We start from the raw sequence: 7,647 nt of genomic DNA, 5'->3' as shown, positions 1-7,647 counted from the left end.
GTGAATACCATTAGGAGTATAGCCAATGAGGATGGTATTATAGTCAATAACTAGGAGGGAATAACTTAGGCATTCCAAGACTTTTATGTGAACCTCTTTTCTACATCTACTCCTAGAGGTAGTTCTGCTTTATTTCAATCTTCCCAACCTCTAATTTCAATTGAAATGAATAGGTCGTTAACTAGAACTTATTCCAAAGAGGAAATTGAAAGTGCAATCTTTGATATAAACCCATTAGGTTCCCCATGGCCTAATGGGTTCCCAGCTTTATTCTATCACCAGCATTGGCCAATAGTTGGAAAAGGAGTTACTGAGGCAGTTACTGAATACTTGAACACAAGAAAGGGATTCAAAGACATTAACCATACCTTTATCTCCCTTATACCAAAGAAAAAAAGTCCCCAAGTCTGTTACAAATTTTAGACCTATAAGTCTATGCAATGTCTTTTATAAGATCACTGCTAAGGTGCTAGCAAATAGACTAAAACTTATTCTACCAAGTGTAATATCTTCCACTCAAAGTGCATTTGTGCCAGGGAGATTAATCTCAGATAACATGGTGGTGGCTTATGAATTCCTACACTCGATGAAGCACAAACTTAAAGGCAGGTATAATGGATATATGGCCCTCAAGCTCAATATGAGCAAAGGATATGATAGAGTAAAATTGAGCTTTCTAAAAATGGCAATGCTTAGAATGAGATTTGATAGAATCTGGGTGGATTTGGTGATGAACTGTGTTACAATAGTAAGCTACTCAATCCTAGTGAATGGCATCCTTCAACCAATCTTCCAACCAGAAAGAGGTATCCGACAAGGAGACCCCCTCTCCCCCTATCTCTTTATCATATGCTCAGAGATACTAACCTTTTGTCTGAATTAGGCTAAAACTCAAGGGGTAATTATAGGAATTCCAATTGCAAGAGGTTCCATGAGAGTTACTCACTTATTTTTTGTAGATGACAGTCTATTTTTTTTTTCTATAAATCCAACCAAGAGGAGTGGAGTAGATTGCATCATATCCTGAGCTCTTATGAACTGGCATCTGGATAGTGCCTAAATCTTGAAAAGACATCCATCTTCTTCAGCAGCAATACTAAGCAAGACACTCAACTCTCAATTTTAGAGCTAGCAGGAATCAAAGCTTCAGGAGCCTTCGACAAATATCTTGCCCTTCCATCTTATGTTGGTAGAAATAAACAAAAGGCCTTCAGTTCATTGCTTGACAAAATCAAAGGCAAGATCTCTAACTGGAGAACCAACATGCTGTCACAAGGAGGCAAAGAAATTTTGCTAAAATCAGTATTACAGTTCATTCCCACATATAGCATAGGCATCTTTGTATTGCCTAGAGTCATCTTAAGAAGGCTTAACCAACTCCTCCAGTCCTTCTGATGGGGCCAAAAGGAAAACAGATCCAAAATCCATTGGATAAATTGGAAGGCTAGGGAAATCTAAGAACAAAGGAGGACTGAGATTCAGGAACTTTGAGCAGTTCAATCTTGCTTTTCTCACAAAGCAAGGATGGAGACTCATACAAAACCAGTCTTCTCTTGCTACACAGGTGTTAAAAGCTAAATATTTCCCCAACTCAAACTTCCTCTTAGCTAGGAAGAGAGCCACAGATTCATATGTTTGGAGAAGCTTCCTTGCAGCAAGGCCTATCCTTGAGGAGGGCCTGTTATGGAAAGTAGGTAACAGTCAAAAGATCAGAATTTGGCTTGATAAATGGATACCAAGGCCTTCTTCCTATAGGATATAGTGCCCAGTAAGCATACTAGACAATGAGGCATCAGTAGATCAACTCATCAACTCAAAAACCATGCAATGGGAGCTATCTCTAATCTACTCAATCTTTTCAGAAGAGGAGGCAAGGTTAATATGTAATATGCCTATTAGTCCATGCAGAAATCAATATATTCTCTTTTGGAGATGCTCAAACAATGGGAAGTTCTTTGTACGTAGTGCCTACCACCTGCAAGGTACAATGAAGGAGGAAAGGATGGGATTGTCCTCCATGCAGAACCCTGGCTCGAAGTTCTGGGACAAGCTGTGGAGCCTCAAGATTCCCAATGGGATAAAATCCTTCCTCTGGAGAGTAGCCATGGAGTCTCTTCCTACAAACCTCAATCTGGGAAAAAAGAAAGTGGTGGAATCCCCCTTGTGTCCTATTTGTCTTAATGATACTGAAATAGTTGCCCATGCTCTATGGTCCTGTAGGGCAGCTCAAGATGTGTGGTATCTAAGCTTGAGGAGATTACAGAAATTGAGTATCTCTTAACAGTCCTTTAGAGACCTTCTTGAACTTATGCTGGACCAATTATCCTCACAGGAAATTTGTGAGGTGGCAATAAATTCTAAGCTCTTGTGGCACATAAGAAACTACTTTGTATTCGAGAACTCCTTTACTTCACCATCACAACTCTCCAACAAAATCCTGGCAGAGTTGTCCCTCCTTAAATCATGGCGTGAACTCAGAACACAAAAGCAGCTGAATCAAGATTTGTCCAGTCACTAATGGACACCTCCCCCCTCAGGTGTCTACAAAGCAAATTGGGATGCTGCAATAGATAAGGAAAATTCAAAGGTAGGAATTGGTGTGGCAATCCAAGATTCTAAAGGCTTCATTATAGCTACTCTATGGTCAAGCAAAGTAATGACCCCGAATCCCTTGCTTGGGGAAGCAGTTGCAGCCCCTCGAGCTACATCCCTTTGTGCTGAGCGGGGTCTAAACAAAATCATGCTCGAAGGTGACTCCCAAGAGACAGGCAAGGTAGTAAAACACTTAGAAGAATTCTGGATCTCAGCTGGTCTCATGATTAGGGATATCAAGCTTCTTCTCTCTAAGTTCAGCAGCTAGTCCATTAAACACATATCTAGGAAAGGTAATAGTATTGCCCACGGTTTGGCCAAGCATGCCCTATCATGCCTAGAAGAATGTATTTTGATTGAGGATTATCCTCCTTGTATTCAACACTTTATTTCAATGAATGAATGATCTACCTTTCAAAAAAAAAAAAAAAAAAAATAACTTCGTCCTCCATTCCAACCAACCCCTATACTCCTCAGACTCAGTCCGGCACAACAAACAATTTACAGAATAATTGTTAAAGCATAAATATATTTAAATCAAAAGAGTTGTTCAAAAAATACTTACAGCGCTTTAGAGGCAATAAATCTGGAAGATCAAAGCCACACAAGATCACAGTAATGCCGAAAGTGGCGGAGCAGCGACGTACATTGCTTTTTCAAGCAATGGTCGTGGGTCAAACATAGGGAATTTTCAAAGGGGGGTTTGCTGGCTATGGAGAGGCATGGAGGAGCTAAGGGAGGTGCTGGTAGGCAGTTGGTGGTGGTATGGAGTCTTGGGTGGCGGTGCACGGTTGGAATCTAGCCCTGAGAGGATGTAAAACCCATTTTGGGTTGGGTGTTCGATGGAGGGAAATGAGCTACTATTAGGGGCTAGGTTTAGTTGTAGAAGACGGCTGGTGGATGGTGCGGTGACACCAAGAAGCAGCACATGACGGCTCAACGATAAAGAACCCGAATGGGTTTCCAACACCACAGGGAGAGAGAGAGAGAGAGAGAGAGAGAGAGAGAGAGAGAGAGAGAGAGAGAGAGAGAGAGAGAGAGAGAGACCATGGGGATGGAAACTAGGGTGGTGGAAGGTCGCTAGGGTGGGAGGAGATGGTTGGTAGCGGTGGCGACGTCCTAGAGTACTGTGAAGAGAGAGAGTAGCTGAGAGGTGGAGGCTGATTCCGGTGGGTTGGTGATCGCCAACGTGGGAGGAAGGTGGTGGGGTGGGCATTGACTCTAGACTGCAGTAGACGACGGCGAGCTGGGAAGGGGTTGCGTAGCTAGAAGGCAGGGGAGAAAGAAGAGGAAATAAAAGAAGATAAAGAAAGAAGAAAAAGAAAAAGAAAAAGGAAAAAGAGGAAAAGAAAAAGGAAGAAAAAAAATGAGATCCAGTGTTTTCAATTTGAGTCTCAAAATGGATCTGATGAAATAGATTTTAAAATGACAATTTAAATAAAATAATTTAACGTAGTGACTTAGTAGAATAAAATAATATAATCCAACAATAAACTAATTTAAAATAAAAAGCACATTAAAATAAATAAAAGCCAAATAAAAACACTACAACTCAATATTAATAAAATAAAATAAAATAGTTAAAGCTCAATAATAAAACAATTCAAGCTCGAGAGTAATTTAAATGTGAGATAATTGTTAATATCAAGAAAACACATTATTTAAATATCACAACTTAAAAAAATCATAAAACAATACAACGAGAAACACGTTTAATTTAAAATAAAGAACCACTAATTATAATAATTTTAAATAATTATTCAATAAAAATACACGTAAATGTGGGGTATCACACCAAATGAGATTTTTCTAGTGATCTTAATTGTATTTGGATATCCTACATGGCAATTTGACATCTGTTTGAACCAGATGCCACATGGCGTTCTCCTTAAAGGTTACTATTCATCGAAAGAATTTGAACCAATTTATTGCACTATCTCAAACCAATCTTTTCCTTTGCTGCACAAACTTTGAAATTGTCAAATCTTTCTAGTGAAAACTTTATATGTCTGGAGGCATCTCTACATCTTGTTATGAAATTCTACACACCTTTCAAGTTTTTAGTAATAATCAACTTTGATAAATGGGTAGCTCACTGCGTAAGAAATTTTCCACCCAATATGGTACAATTATTCTTGTTTATCATCTTCCTCATGTATTCAAAATTTTATCAAACACCCTACTCTTTCAATCTCAAGTCAAACACCCTCTCAATAGTTTCACTCTTATGGTCAGTAATTTAGCAAAACTTAAAGATTGTATTATGTAATCTCCAATTGCAATTGATGAAGTGTGCAATAATGCATATGTAATTCATATTTGCATCGATATCCAAGTATTGGTAGGGAGACAAATCCTTTGACCACTCAACACCTTATAACATTATCTTCTCGTCATTGTACAACTTAACAAAATCACTTTGTAAAATGCTATGGTCTTACGCCTAACAAGAAATTCAATCAAAAGAATTTATTTGGACTTTAGATATGCCATGAAAACATAGGAGAGATTTCATGATAAATACTAGTTAGGTTTCACTTCATTAGCATAGTGGAATTATAATTCGCTAAGGGAATGAAATGCCTTTTGAATTGTTTTGACGTACTTATGATCATAATTAGATGAAATAGATTGCACCATTAGATTAGTATGAATGTTTAGAAATTAATGGTACAACAAAAAATTTCATGATTTCTGGGCACTAAATATAGGAGAGCGCTAAGTGGCATCTACCGTGCCACGTCGCCAATTAGCTATCACAACATCATGTAGGATGTCCAAGTTAGCTTAGGAATACTAGGAGACCTCATGGATACATGCCACCATCACCACCCTCACATGTCAAGCTTAGTACACACGTGTAAGGAGTTTGACTGTGAAATATCTATACCTCTCTTAAACGCACCATGCCCTTCCATTTACACCTTGTACCTTATGATACCTCATATATTAGTGTATTTTAATTGAATGATTATTTTATTTAAATTAAATATTGGTTCTCTTGTTTTAAATTTATCGAATTTCTCGTTGGATTTATTTTACAATTTTTGGGTTGTAAAATTTATTTTAATGTGCTTTCTTAATATTAATTATTGTTTTGCATTTAAATTGCTCTTTAATTCAAATTAGTTTTTCTTCTGGACTTTAAATTATTGTGTTGTTGAATTTTTATTATTATTTTATTTTAGTTAGTCACTACGTTTAAATTATTTTATTCAACTGACTGTTTTGAAATTATTTTCATTGGATCAATCTTGTAACCCAAGTTCTGAGAATTGGACCTCATTTCTTTCCTTCACTTTTTCTTTTTCCCCTTTTCTTTCCTCTTTTTCCTTCTTTCCTTTTTTCTTCTTCTTTTTGTCTGCTTCTTTCTCCTTCCGCACGCAATAACTCCCCTCCCCTCTCCCTGTCCGTTTTCTTTTGACCGCCCACAGTGTCGCCATGCACCATCTGTGAGTGACACCGCCTCTCCCAATCTCTTCCCCTCCGGCCGGCGAACTCTCCCACCCATTTTCAGCTCCTCCCTTACCGATGTTAGCCCCCATGCACATCTCCAAGCCATGGCTCCCTTGAGCTCGTGCACCGCCGTCGCTCCACCAATGGCCACCAACTTTTCACCACACCACCATTGGTCCTCTAGCCAATCAAATCACCCGACCTCAACTCCAATCCACCACCCTTGAAGCCCCTCCATTCTCATTTTTCGATTTTGGAATTTTAGCCTTCAACTGTTGCCCACGCCTCCATTCACAGTCAACCACCACCACCACTAGTTTCTCCAACACGTCTAAGCTCTTCCCTAGCTAGTCCAAGTCTTCGTTTATCTCCATTCTAAATTGAATATTTTGAAACCCACGGCCTTTGTCCAATTTGCACTGTTGCTTGGCTATGCTGCCACTTCTAGCACCTTCGTGTTCCTTCAAAAATTATATTTTAGTATTGTAAGTAATTTTCTAAAAGATTTCTTGAGATTTAATTATATTGTTGCACTAACAATTTTTGTGCAGTTGGTTGGTTGTGTCGGACTCAGAGTCCGAGGAGTATGAGGGTCAGGTTGGATTGAGGATAGTTTATTTATTGAGATGAATTGTACTTGTGTATATTATATTGTATTTGGTATCATGATTTTTATTGCATTATGGCATGCATATTTATGTGTTGTACATAAAAACTAGGTTTTCATTTGAGAAAGAAATTTGGGTTGATTTGTGATAAATGATTGGTAAGGATTGAGAGAGAAAAAAAAGAGACTGTATGGATGGTGGTAAGCATAAACGACGGGAAAGACCCACATGTGATTCCCGCCTATAGTGCACACAATAAGGATGGTGGTAGTCCCACCTGCGATTCCTACCTACAGTGGGAGCTATAGGGATGGTGGTAGCCCTACTTGTGATTCCCGCTTACTATGCACCTGGTATGGATGGTGGTAAGTAGAAATGGTGGTACAGTCCCGCTTGTGATTTCCACCTATAATGTTAATTAGTTAATAGGCTATTTTATAGGGAAATTGAGATTTTTAATAAATGGATATGTGAATCATTTTCTGAAAAAATTGCAGATTTTATGATTGAGGCCATTTTCTAGGAAAATGGTGGGTGGTTATTTTTGGGAACTTGTTTTGGATCACATGCATGTTTCGTCATGTGCATGCATGTTTGTTGGATGCGTTAATATATTTTTATCTCTTGTATCGTTTGGTTGATTACTTACTGAAACTCTCAATCTCACCGTATTCGATACCCTATTGTATTGTTTCATGGTATTGTAAATTTTGATGTAGATGTTAAAGTAGAGCCTAAGGATGTGGCTCCACTGGAGGAGTGACATGTGGTCACTTTGGATCATGGGTTATGTATCATTTGTTGGTTATGTAAATATTGGTCTTGACTTTACTTTTACTAGATAACTATATAATATTTTGAAATATTTTTATTTTATTTTTCATGTATTTCAAATTCTGGTACTTGGTCAACTTATTTAAATAATCCGCTAAGACTTTGTTTACACACACTTGGCACTTATCGTTGGGATGCATGACCCGTGTTGTCATCA

This window comes from Carya illinoinensis, chromosome 11, assembly GCF_018687715.1.
Source record: "Carya illinoinensis cultivar Pawnee chromosome 11, C.illinoinensisPawnee_v1, whole genome shotgun sequence".
Lineage (NCBI taxonomy): Eukaryota > Viridiplantae > Streptophyta > Magnoliopsida > Fagales > Juglandaceae > Carya > Carya illinoinensis.
The sequence above is the reverse complement of the archived record's forward strand: the minus strand, read 5'-3'. Positions refer to the sequence as shown.